The 24513-nt window shown below is 36.1% G+C and overlaps 1 pseudogene; it reads right to left on the bottom strand.

Annotated features, from left to right (window-relative positions):
* The window catches only part of LOC109084355, a 150902-nt pseudogene that overhangs the window by 18133 nt on the left and 108256 nt on the right, over window positions 1–24513 (bottom strand).

The following is a 24513-nucleotide window of genomic DNA, read 5'->3' as shown; positions in this document are numbered from 1 at the left end:
ATTAGCATTTAAATGACCTGCAGTCGATCATTATTATTAATATCATCAGCATTAAACAACTAAACAAACAAATAATGCCATTTATGACATCCTAATACCATAGTGAAGTCGTGGTGAGGTGTACTAACTGTTTGACAATACAATTATAATAGCTTGTTAGCACTGTCCTCTCAGCCTGATTGTGTTCTCTGAAAGGCTCATAAATAGCTGCCAGTTGGTGGCTTTCCAAAGCAATCTACAGGCAGCAGCAAGTTTATGTGTTGAATAACTGCTTTATAGAATGATACCAAATGACACAGTCCATCAATTCTTCTTGGTGGCTTGTTAATTTGTCTGGCACTGTCCATGCACTAGTTTGAACCGCAGCCATTCAAAGTCTTAACAAACACTGTGCAACCTTTGCCACAGGTTGCGATGGCTTGTCTTTCCAATAAAAAACACATTCTAGCACATTCTTGTGAATAAATTTGATACATTCTGTAAAAAAAACAAAAAATAAACACCATGGACCAAAAAGTGATGGACCATAAAAATGAATCAATTACTCACCCTTATGTCATTCCAAATCTATATGATTTGCTTTCTCATGATATTTTAAACCTTTTAAACTTTTTTTGTCCATACAATAAAAGTCAACAACACTGGATCCCATTGATAGAAAAACACTGAGACATTCTTCCAAATATATTTTTCTGTGTGTGTTTCACAAAAGAATGTAAGTCATATGGATTTGGAATGACGTGAGGGTAAAAAAGACAGATTTTTCATATTTCATATATTTTTTTTCTATTTTTTTTTTAAATTAATGTAATTAATATAATGAATGGGAAAACCAATACACAAATATATTATTTATTATATATTATTAAAAAATTAATAATAAGTAAATATGACTATAATTTGCAAAAATAAATAAATAAATAAATAAAATCCCAAACCAGTTTAGCAAAAATCGTGCCCAGCATAGGCTAAGGTTAGGGTGAGGGGATAGTGTTTGGTGTAGGCATTCAGAGCTGTGATTGACATGACCAATGAAATCTTTAGAATCAGCTGCGGGGAGGAGTTTTCGCTTAACTGGTTTGGGGTTTTTTGGAGGGCAGCACCAGAGCCTTTAAAGACGATGCCGCACTGGGAGACAGAAAGCTTGTGAGCGTCTGTTCAACCCGAGGCATCGTCTTATAACTGCGCTCACTCATCCCAGCTAGTTTGGGTGAACCATCCCTTTAACATAAAAAAATCCATAGCCATTGCACATTAACTGAATAAAAAAAAAAGTATCTTGATTGTAATGCCAGACATCTTGGATTTAACCATCTGCCAAATGCATAAACGTAGACAGTTGAAGTTTTAGCAAACCAACAGAAGGCATCCTCACAGAGAGCTTCTCCAACCATTTACATGCAGCTTAAATGCCAGTGTATGATTATGAAAGCTGGGATATGGATTGTGGCTGGTGTGATTGTGCTATCACTTTCTCCAGGTTATTTGAGACAATTAAAATCATAATGTCACAGTGGCAAAAGCAGGACTCTTTGATGGAAGTGCTCAATGCAGATTGTCTTTTCCCATGAACCCTGTGGCAAAATGACTTCAGGGGAAACGGAATAGCAGAGAGGGAGATGTTATGGAATGAGACATTTTCAATTTTTTAACACTGGTATTTCCATTACCTGACACAAAGACTGTGTAGAGCCATAGGGCTTCATATCACATGGGCAAGCTGCTGAATAAACTGTCAGCAATGAGCAAATGAAATAATGATCAGATGGAAGAATAAATGATTTTTTTGAAGATTTTTTTTTCTCTGCTTTTGAAATTGCACCTGGTCTGCCCAGGTCTTCTGTGGCCTTTTCTTGCAAATCCCTAATTGTATATACCACACAGAGGGTGAAGGACATTCACTTGACAGCTTTCACTTTACTTTACTTAAAACAGTTTTGGATGGAGTTAAGCATGTCACACCCCAGGACATGTTGACCTCCCACAGTATTTCATGCCTACTATCCGTAAGCAAAGGCAGAATGAAGACAGAGCCTTTAAAGAGCCTCTAATATCACACTGGGGTTGTGCAAGCTTGATAACAGAACACTGTGCACAGTTAATGAATGTGCCCAAATGCATCCAGCCATTGGTGGGGTCATAAAGCTGCCACATTACGATTGGTTTTCCAGTTAAGAAGGGAAGGGGTTCAGGCACCACAGACGTAGGGTTTAGGTGACTTGATATACATTACCTGCATCTCGACTGGCCTCTTTAAGAAGCACAAAACAAAACAGTAAGATATACAGTAAGATATATAGCTCTGGTCAGTTTTAGAGAATAGTAGATAATATGAATATGTAGCACATGTGGAAAACTTTTACAGGGTTATATTTAAATTTAAATAAGTTTGTGTTGAAAATTGTATAAAATTAGGCATATTACTATATAAAAATGTGCTCAGAGATAACCTTAACTCTTTGGGCCTGTCCAATTTTTTTTTTCTTTGTAATGTAATTGGGTGCTTTGTACAGGATAACCAATCCGGTATCAGGAGACGAGAGAGGGGCAGAGGACAGAACGCATGTGAAAGAGCAAGAGAAGGCAAGTATGAGACGGTATCTTAAACACAGGAACCTGCTTTCAATTTAATTTTATTTTGTTTGTGGCTCAAGTGAGTCTGTCCATCTGTTTTTGGCTCCTACGAACACGAGCAGCGACACAGGCCTGCGATAGGAACTGAGGCATATTTCTTTCATATTGCTGACTGTTTGATCTTACATGTAAAGCTCATTTTGACAGTAAGGGTTTACCCACTTGTGTTTTGATAGCAACTTTATTGAAAGAATACAACTGTATCACAAAATAATTATATTCTTAAATTTGTTTTTACAGATTCATTTAAAATAAGTACATTATAATTTAGGTTAACTTTTTGGCTTTGTGGTGAGTTGTATTTTATTTTTCCTGATATATATATATTTTTTAGATAAAGGCGTGGAATAGGTAGCAGTACAAATTTAAACAAATTGAACCAATCATAGAAGAACCCGTGCATCACCCATAAAATTACCAGGGACAGGAAGTGGCGTTACAAATATGACAGTTGCTATTAAAATGCATGTCAACGGATAAGTAATAGGTGCATTTTTCATGTACACATCCAGCAGAGGTCTCTATTACATTAAAAAATTATAATTAAAATGTCCTCTGCTGGTTATTTGTTAGATTAGCAGATTTGTACACAAATATTAAAAAGTGCTGCATCAATGTTGTTTTTCAATAAAAAGATGAGATATTTGCACATTATCTGGAGCTGTCAAATCATCTGAACTTAAATGAAAGGAAAATTGAATTATTTTTGATAAGTGACCTTGACTTTAAGACACACAGACACGCATCACTATCAGTACACTAACATGATTCTTAGTTTATTATCTATGTTCTCCACATGCAGATAAATATTTGCATTTCCACAAGCAGATGTATATATACTGCACTCAGTCAGTGGGGTCCAGAAGTCTGAGATCACTGGTGAAAATGGAGCATTTTTCTGACTGAATAATAAAAAGTATACGTAACAAAACTATACTGAATACAGAATGATTTGAGAGAAAAGTGTGTAATAAAAAATGACATTTTAGTATTCTTGTTATTTTGTATTTGAAGATGACTTTAAATCATAGAGTTTCCATTTGGACTTTATTAGTAGGGATGCAATGATATTAATTGCACTTAATGGCTGATACTGTAACCGACCATAAATAAAAATAATAATAATAATAATGAAAACTAAATCAACTAAATCAAATCAACAAGTGTTGTTAAGGATTTACGTTTTTTTTTTTTTTTTTTTTTAAATAACTTCCAGTGAGAGTTCACACCAAGAATGATAACTATAAAGATAACGATAAAGATATAGTTCTCAATATTAAAGAATAGCAGAGTCCACACCACAACTATAACGATAAAGACAAAGAGAAACTATATCATTGGAATCACTTTCAAAAGGTCTTTTTTTCCAGCTGATGAACAATAAAAAATTGACAGCCAATCAGAATCCATCCTTGCTGTAACGAGCTCAAGATTTTAAAGTGGCTGACGAGCGTGCACTTAGAATAAACAGACGATATCTTTCGCTGATGTGGACGCTAATATGGTTATCTTTATAGTTATCGTTCTTGGTGTGAATGGGGCTTTAGGCTATAGCAAAGAAAATCTAATTAAAATATAAAAATAGTGGAAAAATAGCACAAACATTGAATATTGACCTTAAATCAATAAATGAAAAAAAAAAGTAATACTGATAACTAATATGGTACAGATAAATTGTGCATCTCTATTTTTGGCACCGCTGTACTTAAAGACACTCTCTTTCTCATAAAATACAGTTTTTGAGATCTAAGTTCTAACCATGCCATGGTACTTTCACGTTATAAAAAACGCCCCCAAAAAAACCTGAGAACAGTAAAAACAATCATGACCATAATCAAACAAGCTTTTTCTTACCACAGCTGAAGTGAATGATCCTTTCCGTTGAATCCCCCTCTCCGAACCTTGTTATCGGTGTGAGGCGGACCTGGTAGGCCTCGGGTTTAATGAGTTCCGTGAGGTTGTAGGTGAGTAGTTCTCCTTTCTGGATGTTGTCTTCTATTGGGATTTCTTGCTCCCACCATCTCTGATGCCCCGTCTGAGGAAAAGAGCATAATTACAAGTTCTTTATTTCAACAATTTATGATTAAGCATCAAGCCAGCACTCATGGGGAAGTCGTGGCCTAATGGTTAGAGAGTTTGACTCCTAACCCTAAGGTTGTGGGTTCGAGTCTTGGGCCCCCAACTGCTCCCCGGGTGCCGCAGCATAAATGGCTGCCCACTGAAACGCATATCAATAAACCTTGTGTGTGTGTTCACTGCTGTGTGTGTGCACTTTGGATGAGTTAAATGCAGAGTACGAATTCCGAGTATGAGTCAGCATACTTGGCTGTATGTATGTCACGTCACAAGTAATGATCCCCAAAGGCCCTTTTAAAAAACAGTCCCTAGGAAACTAGGGAACAAAAAACATACGTATCATACATCATGAGACGATGTCTCAGTCTGTACTATTAATTAAATACATAATTTAAAAATACTAATATTATAATGTAACACATACTGAGCATAATATTGAATAGAGCTGACCAGCTCTCTTTCTGTAGCCATTTTAATGTCTCACAGCGCTATTATGATATAAAGTCTCTTTCTCTCTTAGTATTTTTCTCTGTCTGTATTTTTTAAGTTAAGAAGAGTCTTCTTTTTTTTAAATTTAACTTTTCTGATTACAGTGGCATTATTCAAAATGCACTGGCGTTCCTGAGATGGTCCCACTTGTCTGATGCAAATCAGTACAAATTCTCTAAACAAACCCCTACACACAGCAGAGGTGACATTTTTAAACAACAATGCTTTTCACAGAGGAAAGAAAAGCACATTAGGTGACAATCCCAAAAAGTTCCCGAACGGGCAAAAAAATAAACATTATTGAATTTTTAGTGAGATATGTGAGCTGGCTAATTGATTTTTGACAAGGCATTTTAGCTCCCTGACCCTCTCAATTAACTTTTTATAAGCAAGCTGAATTACTATGCAATATTAAAAGAAGTCAATTCCTTCCTTCTGCGCAGGCTTGAAGGAAAGCATAAATGGATTTCAGCTGATGCCTCTTGTCATTATTGTGGTGGTAAAAGAGAGAGGACATGTCTAATTAAAATCCAGCACCTATATGAAATCTTCCTGGATCTCCTGAAGTAAACTGCCGGGCAGTAAACAGACCAGAATGAGTGTCCTAATCACTAACAGAGAATCTGAAAGTTGTGAAAGTGTTTGTGAATACCCTGAGCTTTTATTTGTCTATAGTCCCATGTCAACTCAGCAACTCGAAGACCTCATACATCATTCATTACAAACATTTAGGATTAAAAGTTTTCATTTCTTGAGAGGGTAAACACAAAAGATGTTTTGTAGGAAAGTACACAAATTGTGAGCATGAAGTCAATATGAAAAGATGTTTAAAACCAGTTTTTCAGTGTAATTTGACACACACTATATATATATTTTTGTTGTTGTAAGAAATAAATATTTTGAGCAAGGATGCATTAAATTGACAAAAATATTTATTTGTAAAAAACATTTTGTAATTTCAAATTCTGTCCTTTTGAACTTTATATTTATTAAAGAATCCTGAAAAAAATGTATCATGGTTTCCACAAAAAGATATTAAGCAGCACAACTGTTTTCAACATTGAGAATAATAATAAATGTTTCTTGAGCACCAAATCAGCATATTAGAATGATTTCTGAAGGATCATGTGACACTGAAGACTGTAGTAACAACTGCTGGAAATTCTCTTTTGCCATAACAGAAATACATTTAAATTATATTAAAATAGAAAACAATAAAAATCGCAATACTATTTCACAATATTACTATATTTACTGTATTTTTGATCAAACAAATGCAGCATTAATGTGCATAAGAGGCATCTTTCAGAAACATAAAAAAATTTACAGACCTCAAACTTTTGTATGGCAATAAAGTGAATATATTCCTAAAATGAAAAAAATATTCCTTTAAAAAATATGTGCATCAATAACTAATGAAACAATAGGACCTTAAACATTAATAAAAGTTTTGAAGCATATTGGCTTCAGTGCAGCACCAAATGGATTTGCAATCTGTTTTAAAATGTCCAACCAACGACAGACGGGTCATTACTAGCATTATCATTACTATGGGTCAGCCATTATTTTCATGGATTGTTGAGATCTTTGGCCATCAGATTAATTGTGAACATTTGCAAACTTGAACTTTTGCCATGTGACAACAATTAGATACACAACGATGGAAGTGGTGGCTGTTGATCTTGGCTTCATGAATACTGTCTCAGAGCTTTGCTGACTGATAGCCGTACACAGACTCCTCCGACAGTCAGCCTCGTCACCATGGGTCTCGCTGGATTCAAATACAAGATTATTGGTTAAATCAGTGGGGCGAGAGAGAGGAGGGGAGGTGGCAGCAATAGCCCTGAGAAGTTGCCAGTGTTCCCATCAGGGTCTCTCTCTCCTGGTAACGAGATTTCCATCACCAAATCCAATTACTGTTTATTGCTTCTGTGAGATTTCTAATTCCATGCCTGGAGATCTTGTAGAGGGGAAAAGCATTGGTGCGGGCACATATAAGAAAAGATAGACTGTTCTTCCCCCAAAGCACCTTCCTGCTGCAATGCATCATACAACAACAGCTTATTTTAAAGTCTCTCCTCTTTAAAAAGTGAGAGAAAAAAATCAATACATTCATAAGTGGTATTATCACAGACCGCTTTCAGCAGCATTTGATCTTATCTATCTAAACCCAAAACTCAATTAAACCCCACTGAAGAGAATCACAGAAGATCTTTTTTTTGCATGCCAAAAAAAACTGTGACTCTTAACCACCAAACAAAACAAGAAAAAAAACCCAACATCAAGGTGTTTTTTTTTTTTTTTACACTAGAGCTAATCACTTGACATGGAGTATCCTTGGGTCATTAAAGAACTGAAATGCATCTGCTTTTTTCATGTGGTTCAGTGTGCACAGCTCCGGGGACCTTCTGTTTCTTCCAAAACAGCCCTCAAATCTTAATACATCCTTGAGCAAAACACTCTAAACCTTGTTGTGGATGTGAGGGGCTAATATTGGAGCATACAGCCCTCACACTGAAGGAGAGTGTGAAGAGCACAGGGCAGAGAGAGCACACGTGGGCTGACAAAACAACCATGAAGAACCAACCAGCTCTGACAAAATACTTCAACTTTGGTGCCACCAATACAATACCTAACTTAAATCTGTGCAATTTGAAAAATAATCTGTTGTGATCCAAAAAAGTGACCTTGGCTGACTGCATACATGAGAAAAAAGATACTTCCCGCTGCAGAATGTCAATACTTGCGTCCATGTGCACATAACTGAAAATAAGCTCAGCTTTATACTTACTAACTTTTTATAAGGCATCACTAAAGGAACAGTTCATCACAATGTTTTTCATACTTTCTTTCATTATTTACTCATTTCTCATATTGTTCCAAACCTGTATGATTTTCTGACTTCTGTAGGACTCAAAAAGGGAATGTTAGGCAAAATGTTCAAGCTGCTCTTTTTCAATTTACAAAAGTGAATAGTGACCAAGAGTCCAGAAAATAAAAGGTCAACACATACACTATGTTAATAAGATTAATATTACATATATTCAAATATACTACATACAGTAATATTTAATATTACATACATCCAAATATAGTACATTAAATCTCCTTCTGAGTACTAGAAGTAAATGACATGGAGGTGAGTAAATAATGACAGAATTGTATTTTTATCCCTTTAAACTTACAGCTACAGTACTGGCAAAACAGCACAGCATATGATACTTCTCTTCATGCCAGTAATCTATTCTGTGAGGACACACATTGTGACAGGGTTCATCACAACGCTACTCTGAGACACATGTGGCAAAGCTGCCAACTGCAGAAGGAAAACACAAAGTTTCACAATCAGTGGTGGCTCGACGCCAAAGGCTATCTCTGGGGTCACTCATGAGAGAAGCATTATTATATTTTTATAAAGTCATTTTCATCTTCTACTCATTACCATAGCTTAAGAATTCTGAATGCAGTGCTCAAGTTTCCCTCCTGGTTTTTCTGTAAACCATCTGTGCTCTGAACCGCATATATTTTCCCCTTTCATACATTTTGGGTCTGTTGCAGTTTGGCAACATATTCTGATTACGAATCAAACCGGGCACAAATTACGCCACTCGCATTCGAGCAAACAGCATAATTTAAGGCATTCTTGGCTATTCTGCATTACATACAAACCTGACATTTCCCTACCTCTGAACATGACCTTTATTCAAATACCATCATCAGAGAGAGGAATACAGGCCTCTTTTTTTGGTCAGAGAAACAGAGAAACATTATCCTCAAAACGCGAGGTTAATTAAAAAACCCCACACACATCTGTGTTAACCTTTCAAGAGGAACTGCCCCAGTAATCCAGTGGTGAACACAGCAAAAACAAACTCCACTTACAATATCAGCACTGAAATTCATAGTCAGACTGAATGGAAATCTACATGATCTTCTGCAGCACTGCTACATCAGCACTCACCATCGCTGTGCTTATGAATAAAAGGAAAGGTCAAATAATCTCTCTAGTGGCACTGGAACTTGCTGGTTACACAAGGTGTGTGCTAAACTCGCTAAATAACAGCTGTCTTTGCGATTCAAATATAACACAAAGTAAAAACATCCCAATTCACCTGCTCTCATCGAAAGTACTTTTGCCTCATTTGTTCTACCTTTTTTTGTTCTGCATTGTAATATATGTTGCCATTCAGAGGTAAAATGGCTTGTTCCAACCGCAACCTTACTAACCACCACTGATCTACATATGACTGGATCGCTCATTGCGTTCTAAACTGCCAGCAGGCAGTGAAGCCACCGGAAGTGTTCGATCCGCCATCTTACTAATCCCTACCGGCAGAGAGCACCATTGAGTCCACATTCATACCGCTGTCCTAAAATCACCCGATTTGAAGTGAATCAGTCAAACGGGACTAGTTTTTATGTTATGTGTATGTAAATTAATGTTTACTTCAGGTGTTATCTGCAGTGTTTACGGTCTTTTGGGGCAGTATAAGCGATATATTTAAACCGTTTAGGTGGGTGTGTCTGCTGCGCACTGAGACACAGGTAACGATCCAACACAAAATATAGCCTATTTCTTTATGAACATAATTATTCAGGAATTATTAAACATGAACGTATTAGTATCAGAAATTGATTTGAATATATTATGAGTGAATAATACAATAGCATATGTTAATATTGCTGTATACTTAAGTGAAAAGCTTAACTTACTATCTTGGAAATAAAGCCTTTAAATGTCTTTAAATCCATACTGTGTATAGTAAGTTATTTCTCTGAATAAATTATGATGTGTATATTTTTAATGTCATGATTGAGCAACATATATTTCAGACTCTCAATGATCGCGCAAATATGTTTACTAGCAGTAACGTTACTGTTTACATGTAAAATATTCTATGCTGAATTAATAATTATTTTAACAACCGTTTGAATCATTACCTGCTTCAAAATGAATGCTGTTAATGAAATCATTGTTGAAACATTTACACTTAGCGCTGAATAACGAATAAAAACATTTGCAGTTAGCGCCTACTGTACGAATAAAACACTATAAATTATATAAACAATGAATAACTGTACAAGGCAAATAAAGGTATACAAAGCATAAATCTTTCTTCAGATTTCAGAATGAGCACGTTGTCATTTGTTTTATATGTTGAGGTCGTGTCCGTCTGATGTTTATCATGTTCATGATGTTCGCTACTGTAATGAACATAGCTTTTTAATAAGTAGGGGAAATTCCCGACATTTAAAAAAATAACCGTTTACATGCCTAGGGTGTCTGCATTGCAAGAATGTACTGGGATACTTCAGATTTAAAAACGCTGACTTGTTATGTCATGTTTTCTCATTAAAATCATACAATTTCCTATTAATTCAATAGAACGTTTACGCACACTAGGGATTACCAATATGGCGGCGCGGCGGCTTCACTTTAATGACGTCATGAGCAATCCAGTTCTATATTATAGATCAGTGCTCACTACTCATTCATGACATCGTTCAGGAAATCTTGTGTGTATAAAGACGAGCATAGAATGAGTTGGGGATGACGGGAGGATGGGGGGGTTGATATGAAGAGAACAAGACATTCTGCGCTTATGCAAATTCTAACCTAAACACCTTTTTGTGCACTGAGATACATCAACTCCACATGGGAGAAAGTAAATTATGTTTTGTGTAAATAAGAACCTCGTTAGTATTTGATCGAAGATATCTAAGGGGAAAAAAGGCTGATTTGCAATTCAAAACATGGCAATTAAAGCAAATTATGATGGTTTTGTTCTCAGTGCATACTTGGGGGCAACCTAAGGAAAACTAATAAATTAAATCTTTGCAAGTGTTAATATACTAAGTTTATGAAATCAAATTATTTTGATAGCCAGCTTAATTATGAACAATGTCAAAGGTGAAGATGTGCTGATCTCAAACATTAAGTTTCATGAATTAAACCAAAACTTTCCTCACAGCAGGTTCATCTGGACAAGTTCAAAAGGTGAAGCTGTGCTGATCTATGAACATCTAAAAAACTCTCCTTAATGCATATTTAAGTACTTCCAGCCTGCAGCACTACATGCATCTATGCATGAGTTACGTGTACAGCAAATGCTAAACATAGAAACGTCATCTATTCTATATCTCCATTGGGAAACATGCTATGGCACGCTAAAGCATTGCCAACTCTCTTTATTGTGAGTTATGAGCAACACAGGATCACTAAATATAGGCTAAACCTTTTAAGTGTTGCAAACTGGCATTTCATTGGTGCTCCCCATGTGCATTTGAAGGAATAGTTCACCCAAAAATTAAGATTTGCTGAAAATATACTTGCCCTCAGGTCATTCAAGTTTGTTTCTTCATCTGACCAGATTTGGAAAATGTAGCATTACATTATTTGCTCACCAGTGGACCCTCTGCAGTGAATGGGTGCCGTCAGAATGAGAGTCCAAACAGCTGAGAAAAACAACACAATAATCCACATGACTCCAGTCCATCTATTAATATCTTGTGAAGTGAAACATCATTAAGGTGTTTTAACTTTTAACAGTTGTTTCTGGTACTTCAGTGAAAAAGTCCATCCCTTGTTGTCCTCTCACATCAAAATCCACCAACAAATTTGTTTAGAACTGTTTTTTTTTTGCTTGTAAACGGTGCTTGATCACTGAATTTTACTCACCTGATTCAGACAAGATGACTTTTTCACTGGAGAAAGCAATACTATGTATAGAGGATTCACATTTTAGCTAGAAGCAACTGTTTGAAGCTTAAAACATTTTAATGATGGATTTGTTTCTTACAAAGATGCAGCTTTTTGCTTCACAAGATGTTAATCAGCTAATCACTGCAGAGGAACCATTGGTAAGAAAGTTTTATGCTAAATTTCTCCAAATCTGTTCAGATGAAGAAACTAACTCATCTACATCTTGGATGGCCTGAGGGTAAATATTCAGCAAATTTTCATTGTTGGGTGAACTAATCCTTTAATGTCAGTTTGTGTCCATGGCATTTCTAATGCAGTTTTAAACCATGATGTTACAAATCCCATGTTGAAATTTGCTTAAGTTTCTTTCTTTTTTTAACAGCAGAGACTGAAAAAACAGACATTTACTTGAGTTCGAACTCAAAAAAAAAGAAAAAAAAAAAAAAGAGCGAGATATTGAAAGCTGCAATAACAAAATATATGCACATACACGCATACCTGCGCACTCAAAATATGAATCGCTTTCATCAGTGTAACCGCTCCAGCGTGCCCCCGGTAATAAGACTTCACACAAGACTTATTTTGTCATAATGCACACTAATGGCAATGAGCTTAGTTTGTAAATAAGATTTTATGCTAACGTTAGCCCATGCATAGGCCCAAGGACATTATACCCTTAGATGCTTCATCCGGTGTAATGTAAATTGCATATTTCCAGAGAATGGCCACGCGTTGATGTCGTGTAAGTCTTTGAATCAGCCCACAGGCCAGTTTGATGACTGCCGAGTGCTGTTTGCCACAGTATCGACACAAATACTTTGCTGCAATGGAGATTAATATATTCTTGTTATGGTACTGTAAATGTGAAGCTGTATCCTAGCACACTGTCCCTCTGCACAAACAATTTATAGAGTGAAAAGGTGGCCTACTGATATTTACATCACCGACTGAAAGAGAAACATGTCAGCAGTGTGCGCGTCTCAGTGTGGAACTGGTGTGCATGAAAGTCTAGAATGGAAGTGTCTTCTTGAATCTTTACTGTGTGTGGAGGCCTTGATGTTGTATTAGCATGCAAGGGGTGTATGTGTGCATTTGTGTATCTGTATGAATGTGTTTTCTCCATGGATGCCAAACATAGCAAATATAACCAAAATATAACAAATATTACAAAATATGTGACTGAATAATGCAGAAACTATTCATTGCTTGGAAGTAACACAGTGCAAAAGTGGGCAAGGTTTTAGAAGGCAGCAATGTCTCTTTTGCCTTCCCTGAGATCCCACCGAGATCCCAAAGCATGTGAGGTGGGAATGGTGAGACACAAGCGAAAAGCTACTTGAGAGCTGCTACTGGCTGATTACTCTGTTAACATGATAATGCCTACCTATCATATCCACAAATCAACAAAACTGGAGGGAATAGATGAATAAATTACTAGTAAACAACTCACCCACTCAAATACTACCAATTATGCTCAACAATGCTGAATTTATTTGATTAATAATACAGTGCAACCAAAAATAATGTGAAATATATTAGCAATTTTTAAAATTACTCTTTTATTTGAATAGATTTAAAAATGTAATTTCTTCCTGCGATGGCAAAGATGATTTTTCAGCAGCCGTTACTCCAGTCTTCCGTGTCAATTAGTTATTTTTTATCGATCAATCTTCACTGTATTATCAATACTGAAAACAATTGTGCTGCTTCATATTTTTATGGAAACTGTGATGCATTTTTTCCTGGATTTTTTCATCAATGGAAAGTTGAAAAAAAAAAAGCTTTGTTAAAAATATCTAACATTATAAATGTCTGTCGCTTTTGATCAACTTAATGCATCCTTGTTGAATTAAAGTAAATTAAAAAAATGCTTAAATGGTAATGTATGTAAATTCTATAAACTAGTATGTTCATATAAACATAAAACGACATTATAGTATTATTTCCTTGTTGATATTGTAACTTACTTTAAAAGGTGTAAAAAGGAGTAAAAAAAATTCAGAAGGCAAGTGCCTGCTACTGATCTGTATATGTATGAGAATGAATGAGACAGACGCTAAGTTATTAGAGAGGGAATTACGAGGGTGAACAGTATGGGATTTGAGACTAGAGGGGAAAAGAGGAAGTCATGTGGGGGAAGAGATCTGATAAGTGCGCCCTGCTGAGTTCACTACTGAAGCAGCACTGAGATTTCAGACTCTGTCTGAATAGAGAACAGAATAGACTCATTATTTGTCATCACACGACCAGGGTCAGTGGAATTTATTTCTATAACTTATATGTCTTCAGTGGAACACAAAAGAAGATATAATGAAAAAAGTTTTGTCCATACAAGGATCCCAATAACGTTCCGATTTTTACCGGAAGACCCCCCTCAAAACGTGGTTAGTTTGGGCTAGTTTTGGGCTAGTTTTAAGTAGCAATTGTGCGGGTTTTGTTGTGAAAATCTGGCAACCCTTTCCGTCAAGCAGGTAACGTTATTATTGCTAACATAGCGGACTCATTGAAAAATACATTAGCATCATCTGTATTAAAGAGGAAATAATCACTTCATCCTATGTTAAATGAATAAAATAGCCTTGACAGCCTTCCACTATAGTTCCACTATTGACTTTGTTCTCTCTCACCGGACTTGTGTAGGTGATGTAAAAGAGGAAAGCAGGCATTTGGACCAAGGCAAGGGAGGGGGAGACTCAAAATGTTTCTAAAATTAAAATGCATTTTTGCCCCGTTTGCATTTGTTTTACTACTTACACAATTATTTAAAGTATAAAACATTGTTATTACAATACAAAGCATGATTTTTAATCATATATTTAGGGGGGAAAACCCTCAGCTATTGAGGGGTCCTTTCTCCCCTGACCCCCCCCGGGATGTCCGCCTGTGTGCTCCAGTACACAAGACAGAATTGTTTTCAAATGGACTGATTAAAATCCTTGTATGCCCTTGTATAAAATCAGCCAATCAGAATACTGCTTGCCAAAATGATAAAATGGTTTTCAGTTTTGTTGGCAAAATGCATCAACCACTAGTCGACTGGATGAATTTATAAAAGTATGAACATAAAGCAGTTAATTCCCCACTTTTTATAAGCAGTTCATCCCCAAACGTCTTTGATCAAACTCGAACTGTACATATTAAACTGCTCACATAAAAAGTAATGTTTCAAAAACATTTACACTTTTTAAGGAGCCATCCTTTAGGACAAGGATTAAATAAAAGAAAATGTTTACAATAATAAAATATTTACTTTAAGTCACCCCTGTGATTTTACAATTTATACATTTTCATGTGTACTTTTTTTGTCATTTTAACTCCCTGCAGTTCCCTCATGAATCCCAGTTTGGGAAACCACATTAAAATAGTCTAGAAGTACACACTTTACCAACCAAAAAACAGCATATTTCACCTTTATACTTGTTTGTACTTAGTTTATTTAAAAATGAAAGTAGTGCAAGCATATTCAAGTTAGAGTGAGCAAGTAACTTGGAACAAAATCCCAGAAGCAGCCCGAGGTAAAAGGTTTCATCTCAGCACTTCATGGAAAGTATGATCAATAGAGAGATTCTTACAATGCTGTTGAAACATTGCAGAAATATGATGACACACTTACAGCATGAATGCAATTCAAACACGCTACAACAAGTTCTTGGGGGTAATACGGGGGCCGAGGGTCACCTGTCATCCCACAGGTGCTTTGTGGCTCCATTTTACATTGGGCACCAATTGAAAATTACGATATTCATTTACTTGTGATAAGAAAACAGCTGTAATTTCAAATAAGGAAATGAACTCTGTGAAACCTTGACTATGAAATGGAATATTTGCTGAACTGAATTTCAGGGCCACAGGAGCAAAAAAACAATAACAGGGGCTTTGGAAATGAGAAACAATATGAGTATTTTCCACACCAAACATCTTGTATACTTCAAATCTTTTAGGAGCCAAATTTGGTTTATGTCTTCTATCTGGAATTGAGAGGAATTAGATTTCTATAATGTGGATTTGGAAGCTTTATGTGTAAATGTCTTTACCACGGCTGGAGAACTAAACAATGTTGGACTGTAGCAGTAAAAGAGGATTCTATTTCTCCTCTTGCCTGGGAGCTAAAGATAGTGCTACAAACAATATCTTTAAAGACACTTAATTCCCATTAAAGTAAACTCTAAAATCCATTTAATTAAAGATGAATTGCTATACGTTTCTACAAAGAGATGAATAACTTCCTCTAAACATGAAGCTGAAGCAACTTGCAGCACTGCAGAGGTGTAACCTTGTATGTCATCTAAGTTAGGATGACTTTTACAACAGCGTGTTAAGTGCCATAAGCACAGAAAAAATGTTAAGAGGGCTCGTTAAACTTGAAGTACGTAGGCTGTATAGTGAAAAATGAGGTCATAGAAACATTAGGGTTGTTCATGCTGGCATTTATTGCTGCTGTGAGAACGGTGCTCTAGTGGCTTTAATAATCTTTGAGGACATGGCCACATATCAGAGCAAAAGACAATTTTTAAACAGAAACTGTGAATATGCAGAAATCTTCATGGGGTTGTATATCTTTCCCAGCTACGCTGCAACCAATAATTACAAAAAGGACTAACTAAAGTAACTACTGAAACCTATATCCCTTGTTTACACATGCTACTGTAATAATATCAGGTTCGATTAGGAAAGCACCACTATTAAAATTATGGCTGCTTTCATTTCATTGCAGAGAATCAGCTTATAATAATAAATGTATATTATTTATTATTATATTTTTGTAATGTACAGCATGAATGTACAGTTTGCTAATGATAACATTTAACAGTGTTACATTATTTGTCTTTTTAAAGTTTTACTTTAAATGCGCAATAGATGACACTGAACATAATCCAAATGTAAAAAAAATAGAGAGAAATAAAGAAATACTCCATATTGGCCAATACTAATAAAAATAAAAAAAATAAAAATAAAAATAAAAAAAAAACTATTATCAGCTGATTTAAGCAGACTGTTAAATACATGTGGGTATAATGTCCCATAACATAAAAGGGCCACTTACTTACCTGTCAATCAGTCACAAAGGTTTAAACATTGACAGCTACAAAAGGCTTTAAAACTAAACCAAGTAGAAAAATACATATACATGCACACGACTTTTGGTTTGCTTGATATCAACATGCAGTGACCAAAATAGCAAGCCTTCCACTAAATGTTAGTGAGAAGATTCCATTTTATTTTGAAAACTATATTTTGAAGCAGTAATGTAAATTTTTTGTGCTTTATCAGGATGCAATAACACTTCTAACACTTCGAAAATAAATCTTCTCCTTGAAATTAGATCACAAGTGACCACAGAAGATCTTTATACCAGGTTTAACCAGTGCCAATGCTCGGCTTCTTTTTAAATTTCTTCATTTGGCATATTCTTTGACACTATAATGTTGAACAGAATGAAAGGAAATAACAAGCAATCAGTCTGAAAGCCTGTTATCCACCAAACCTTGCATTAAACAACGCACATTTAAGAATCCCAGTCGCAGGTTACACTGTTCAATATTTTTTACTAGAAATGACATAAAAAGAAAAAATATATATATATTTAAACTCATCATTTTTATTACTTTGTCCATGTTCACAGCCTCAGAGAGTGTTAATACAAGTATGCAAAGGCTATAAAAAGCAAGGGTAAGCAATCTCATTCCTAGGGGATCCATAAACACGCCAGACCCCCGCAGTGAAATTGCCCGTCCCAGGGTTAGGCACTGAAGCGCTGCCTAATATGCTTGGCTGGCAGTGTCTCCGTTAGCTTGCATGCACTCCAAACCCTCTCATTTAGGATTGTCGGGCTAAGACTTCCCATGCCTGTCGCGTCCTGGAAATGTCACTAGCCAAAGCCCACAGAGCATTGCGCGGTGCTCGTGTCGACAGGTGACCAGGCGAGACAAACATGATGGATGAACATGTAGAGGAAAAGCGGCATGTTAAACAGAACACATAAACTGCAGAACAACAGTTGGCGAACAAAAAAGGATGCGCAGAGACCGTGTAGAGAGAGAATATAAGGAGTTTGCGAAGAGGCCAGACTCCTCCATCATGATCAGAACAGATGAGTCAATCACCACCCACTGCATGCACAAAACACAGCTCCACACCCACACGTGTACACAGACACAGGAAAGCACAAACCGGACGCCCCCCGCAATCGCTTCACATAGCTAACCTCTGTTCGCTAGGGTCCCATCCTTGATTTCTCCTGTAAAGCTTATCTTATTACAGCAGCTTCGTCCCACCGGACACAGCTGTTAATTAGTTTTCTGCCCCTTCTCTTGTTTTTGACTCTCTCTCTCACTCTTTCTCTCTTTGCAGTGCCAGGTGTGCTCTCAGTTGGGAAAGTCATCAAGGATAGTACAAGGCGTCCTCTCTATAGTGCAAATGACATGCATGCTGTTATTTCTCTTTTAGAGTTAATTAATTAAATGCTTTCTGCTGATAAAGGTAAATATGAAATGTGACAGATGCTGGGAAATAATGATCATCTGAAATCAAATGGATAGAGCCTTTTTCTTTTAAGCCTGTGCATCTTTTGAAAAAAGCCAGCTTTTTGCTAAATGCATCTTATTATTTATTAGCAAAAACTAATGGACATCTACAGCTACATTACATAGACATTAGGGGAGGCATGAATTTTATTATTTTTTGATTCTTCAGGTCCATCAACTAGATCATTACACTCCAGAGGACACATGCAGATGGGTAGTTGGCATGCTGCAGTATGACACGCTATTTCCCATCTACAACCACTTTAAACACCATTTTGCTGATTCTTTTATAATTATTATACATGTTTCCTTAATGACCCAATATAAATAGAAAGAATACATGAAATATTTTTAGTTTTAAAAATAAATAATAAACAAGGCCCTTTAAAAATGAGCTAGTGAAGACAAAAGTGAAAAAATAATAATAAAGTAAATAGTGACCAGTTACAGAACCTAAGATACACTACCATTCAAAAGTTTGGGGCCAGTAAGATTTTTTTAAGGAAAGCAACACTTTTATTCGGAATTAAATATATAAAAAATATAACATAAAACACATACAAAAAAATCCTAAAAAAATGCTGCATCACGGCTTCCACAAAAATATTAAGCAGCAGCACAACTGTTTTCAACATTGACAATACTAATAAATGTTCATGATACAATGATACATTTTAGTCTCGTCAACGATATTGCATGTTGATATAGTCACAGTTATCATTTATTGACCTTATTGTCATCTCGTCATCGTCTCGTCTTAGTCATGGGAAAAGTCATACTTTTCATTAACAAAATTAACACTAATTAGCAGCAACATTAGGGTAAGTAAATAATGACCAAAGGTTTTGGATAAACTATCCCTTTAACCTAAAATGATGTCATTAAAAACAGGTTCATGCATCAACTGCCTAGAAACCAATATTGCTCATGTGCAAACTCAAAATTCATCTCAACCTCAACAGTCCCTTGAGCATTAAAAGGAGAGTGCTCAGACTAGTAAACAGCACTAATAATGCAATTCCAGAACACATGCAATGCAAAGACCTTGATGGAAACGGCAGAAAGCCTGAGAGAATGAGAGGGCGAGAGAAACAAAACAGAAGCAAAGGATACAGTGAAAGCCACAACAACAACAACAGTAGTATGGCATGGCAAAACGTGCTACCTGTATTTTGCATTGACTTTGAGCACCAGTAGGCAGCTACTAGCAAAGGCGAATCTGACAAAGAATAAATCACCCCACATGATGTCATTATAAATGGCTGTGGATGCTGCCATTTCAGCTGAGCAGAGGGAGTGTGAAGGAGAGGGTGACAGAACAGTGTGATGATGACAACCGCACTGCTCTGCGTGACCACACGCGCCGAGGCAGAACAGTACAGCGCATCGGAGAGCGCTTAAGCTCTTGGTCAAATATTAGCCCGACTCAATAAACAGAACAGATCTGTTTCACTGACATGAACTACGTCAACAGTAACCATAAATGTCTCTCATGAATCCTAATTTGTTCTTTGACTTATCCTATATTTGTAGGATGTTGACAGATGAACTTGTGTATAAATCAATATTAATTTAGCACTGCCTTCATAAGCAATTGTGCACACCATTTTGCACACAGGCCAAATGTACCATTAGCATGGAGGCTACACAAAAACAATAGAGATGTGAACAGTCTATAAACTATTACATATTGCCATGAGCACAGCCCCTCTCCCAAAGTCTTTTTCACAGATGAGAAGGTGCATTTAATTTGCATTGATTGTGGCTGTTAAAAATATAACTTCTGGGTAAGAGAACATTCAGCACTTTTATTTAAAAAAAACTATCCTGAAAATTCAGTTATGAAGGATTTGGTCCTATTTATGGGCCAATGAAATTATATATATATTTTTTTCACCTATCTAGTCAATATATTTAATGAATACAAATAAATACTTTAAAAATGCAATTAGTATATTTAAATGCGTCCTAGCATGTTTGTAATTTACAGTGTAATTTAATTCAATTTACTTTTTTCATTTTAATATATTATTTTTAATTAATTACAATTCATAGCCAAATCAAAACTATATGGTGTGACAAACATGCAGAAAAAGACATACTGCTGACAACAGGAAATGATGTCATAGAGATAATTAAAAGATAATTTGAACCAAAAACTTCAAATTTTTAGAGTCGTTCATTTTTTTTAAAATGGTATACCATATGAAATCACCATGAATACAAAGAGAATTTGGCACTATTTAAAATTAATTTAAAATAGATTATATAATAAACTTCTCACTAACCAACACACATACACCACAGATCAATGACATCATACATCTGGCACACGCCACTGATAAAACAAAAAGTAGAGAAGAAACTTCTTTCTAGGTAACTACTTGACATCACCTTTAAGTAAACGTACAGACTCACTCACCTGCTTGATACCGAGTCGATAAGCCATGACACGGTCGACCGCATTGGGATTCATTTGAGTCCACTGGAGTTTAAAGCCGTAGACGCGAGGTTTGTTCTGCCACAGAGCGCTGTAGGTGTCATAGTAGAACTCAGGCGCATAAGCTTTCCCTGAAACAAAACAAATACACAGTTCAGTCACATTCAATCTCATAATATTAAACAAACAATTCAGACAGATGTCCAGATGTGAAGAATTCTGTAGTTTGTTTCAGATGAAAGTTGCAGATTTCTCTTTCCCTCAGTCATGGAGGCTGATACTTTATCACAAATATCCTCAATTTAGGGTGTCAGATCAATCATTTCAACAAAAAGAAAACTACACGGTTTTGTTTTATAAGGTAATCATGTCTAAATCAAGCTAAATAACAAATAAACTTGATAATTCCGTTCAAATTATGGAAAAGTGTTGGACTGCTATTACGCTGTATATATTTAAAGATCATTAAAAACACAAAAGTCTGCTGTTTAGACCAGCAGGTCAAATGTCTGGTACACTGAAGTGATGCTAGAGAATATTGTGGATGCATTTACAAACCACTGCTGGAGGAAAACAGGTTAAAAAACGTGAACGCTCTCCATCAGAGGTTCAAAGGAGACAGACACAAAGCAAAACCATTAGGAGAGCTCTTCTCTCTATCTGCTAAAAGCTGAAAAGCCCATGAAAAAATATAGGAAGCTAAAAAACACTTGCAGTATGAAATTAAAAAAGAACAACTACATTATTTGCAGAGAACTCATGCTTTCGACATAAGCTCATGAAATGAAAATAAACTCTATTTTTATGACTAAAATAGCTGTTTTTTCAGTACATTTCAAAGGCAGCACAATACATCTAAATAAAGCTAAAAAATTATAATAATAATACTAACAATGTGGTTAAGTGATTGAAAGGTTATGTGTCTGAATTCTGGAGCATATTATTTATGAAGATAATTTTTTTATTTCTAAAATAAAATATTTGACTTTGACCACTTTTAGATTGCAGAATAAAGCCATAAAGAATTCAGTTTTTTCTTTTTAAAATGTTTTTTTTTTTTTTTTTTCTAAAAATGTTCCCGGGTTCTACAGATTCTTCTTTCTGTCAGACAGGCCACTCCGTCCAGAAGCTCACCTCTCGACAGAAACATTTGAAATGTCCAAGTCTGTAGAAACATCTTGGGGGGTTATATTGAGAAAAGCGAGGAAAGGTGGTAGGTAGGTAGGGAAAATTTGCTGATGTCTGCAGGTCAGGGATAAGGGCCGTCACCAGCACTTATTTTATCCCCAGCTTATTAAGAGGGAAAAAGCTAGAGCCAATGCTAATGGGTCCATCGAGTTTACTCTGCTTAAGGCTTAGGGATAAATTTGACTCCTCTGGGAATCAATGCTTGATTGAAGGTGGAAAGAAAAAGCAGGAGCATCATAAACACATGGCTCTTAAATCAGCCTGAGATGGAGAAAAACGTGCAGTACTGCAGCTGTCACTTAGCAGAGAGGCCAAAGAAACCCAGAGGCTCGTGCAGCCAAGATTTCTGAGAGTGAGTCCACTATACTCTATAATGGAAATGTACACATGCTTTAAAGTGCAAACCTTTGATTCATTAGATTTAGGGTTGGATCAATACTAAAATTCAGCACTAAACTAGTATCAAGGTACTTCAGTATCTAAATAAATACTAAACTTATAACTCATGCAACTAATAAACAGCCTCGGACAACTGAAGAAATGAAATTTATCTCAGAATGAATTTAATCTGACGTCAATAACTCAACAATTCAGCCTGTTAATAATCTGATTGTTTAAGTTAACATATTCACACATTCACTTTCTTATTAAGAAAGAACAACAAAATAGGTAATGGTTAGGCTAATTGTTGGGTGAGACAATTAATTTGGATAACGCAAACATTTTCGGCACTGGCATACAATGTATACCCTCAATGCTCCTTAAAACTTACACTAACCGCCACTAATCCTTGATATACATGTGTTTATTTGTGTATATAGACACTACTGTGTAGATTCGAGCTTCAAAGACCATGCAAGAGATTAAAGCTGGTTCCTGGTGTATGTCAAACACATAACAGCACTGTCACGACAAAGAACCTGTGCTCAAACTAAATCTCAGCACATGAATCCTTTATATTTGCCTCTCAACCAGTGGGGAGTTCTTAGTCCTAACCCATCAACCACTGGACCACCATCCCCACATCTCAACCAACTCTTCCAAAAAATATATAAAAATACTGTATATATTATTTTTGTCTTTGAAAAAAAATGTTGAACCTTTTAGAAAACATTTGCATTAAACTAACACATTCGACTTTACTCTTCATTTACACTTTCCCCAGGGGAACACTAAAGTAGTTATTAAAAATGTCAAAGCTGCTCTTTTACATACAATAAAATACAAAAAAAAAATACAAAAGTGATCAGTCCATGATAACTTTTTGTTTGGTTTATTAATGAAATTAAGGCCCTTTTACATCAAATGTTTTGTGAAAAAGCTAAATGAATAATTTGCAAATGTTCTATTCTATTCTATTCTATTCACAGAGAGTAAAACGAATACACATCAGGCAAAGCAAATTCGCCCAGTGAGAATAAATCCATAAATTGTATTCATGTTAATAAGGGCTGTGTGATTAATCTAAATCGTAATAAAATCACGATTTGAGCGTGCACGATTTCTAAATCGCTTTATAGCACGATTTTCCGCGGTCCCGACCTCCCGCAGTATGCTATCCGATCCAGTCAGAATGCAGCGCACCTAAGTGGAGCGCAAGAACAGAGGTAAAAGATCCGAACAGAAAACGTTAGAAATCGAAAGGTGCGAAAAGAATGAATATAAAGCATCAGAGCGTTCACACTGCACGCGGTAAAAGATCCGAACAGAAAACGTTAGAAATCGAAAGTTGCGAAAAGAATGAATATCTAGCGCACAAGCAAAGAGAGAGTTAAGAATGAGTGAGAGGAGACATGTTTAATTGCACGCACTCTCTCCAGACGAGAGCAACGTGTATCTGAGCACTCGTGTCTGGTTTTGTGACAAAGCAAAGGAAATCTGCATGCGAGTGGAGAGATTCGCGCTCGCGCATTATTTTAATGTGCTTTCGCGTTACAATAACTTGCTCTCGCTGCTGCTTCTGAACCGCATTCACATACTGTATATGCACTACAAACGGAGTACGTGTGAACCTTGGGCAATAAATATATTTCAGCATCTGAGGCACCGCTACAATGAGCTCTATGACCAATGCATGGCAAAAAAAAAAAAGCCCTGAACACGGATTTTATTTTATTTTTTTTTGCCCTATGTCTAGACATTTTGTTTGACATCTTTACTTAGTGATTATTTTGACTTATGACTGTTCTAGAGGCATGTTACAACTTTTTGATAAAGCTCTCATTGGTTTTCTTTTGGAAATATGTTTCAAATTTATCACAGATTTCATCTTCAATGTAAAGCAGGGATAGGCAACTCCGGTCCTGGAGGGCCAATATCCTGCAGAGTTTAGCTTCAGCCCTCATAAAAACTCACCTGCCTGTATCTGTCTAGTAATCCCGAAAACACTAATTGCCTTGTTCAGGTGCGTTTAATTAGTGTTGGAGCTAAACTCTGCAGGACAGTGGCCTTCCAGGACC

This window comes from Cyprinus carpio, chromosome A17, assembly GCF_018340385.1.
Source record: "Cyprinus carpio isolate SPL01 chromosome A17, ASM1834038v1, whole genome shotgun sequence".
NCBI classification, from domain to species: Eukaryota; Metazoa; Chordata; class Actinopteri; order Cypriniformes; family Cyprinidae; genus Cyprinus; species Cyprinus carpio.
This window is presented reverse-complemented; position numbering and strand designations above follow the sequence as displayed.